This window comes from Heteronotia binoei, chromosome 1 (assembly GCF_032191835.1).
Source record: "Heteronotia binoei isolate CCM8104 ecotype False Entrance Well chromosome 1, APGP_CSIRO_Hbin_v1, whole genome shotgun sequence".
Lineage (NCBI taxonomy): Eukaryota > Metazoa > Chordata > Lepidosauria > Squamata > Gekkonidae > Heteronotia > Heteronotia binoei.
Window position 1 is genome coordinate 131,820,978 of NC_083223.1, and position 403 is coordinate 131,821,380.

A 403-nucleotide genomic window follows, 5' to 3' on the forward strand; every position below is an offset into this window, starting at 1 on the left:
GCTGACGCAAAAATTTCGCGCGGCGTAATCTAATCTATAAGAGGCCTGTGGCGCAGAGTGGTAAAGCTGTAGTACTGCAGTCCGAACTCGCTTTACAACCAGAGTTCGATCCCAGCGGAAGCTGATTTAGGTAACCGGTTCAAGGTTGACTCAGCCTTCCATCCTTCCGAGGTCGGTAAAATGAGTACCCAGCTTGCTGGGGGGGGGGGGGGGGGGGGAGTGTAGATGACTGGGGAAGGCAATGGCAAACCACCCCGTAAAAAGTCTGCTGCGAAAACGTCATGATGCGATGTCATCCCAGAGTCGGAAACAACGGGTGCTTGCACAGGGAACTACCTTTTTTTAAAAAAATTAATTATCTAAAATCGCATCGCCATTCTTTGAGCAAAGCGGTAGTTCTTAC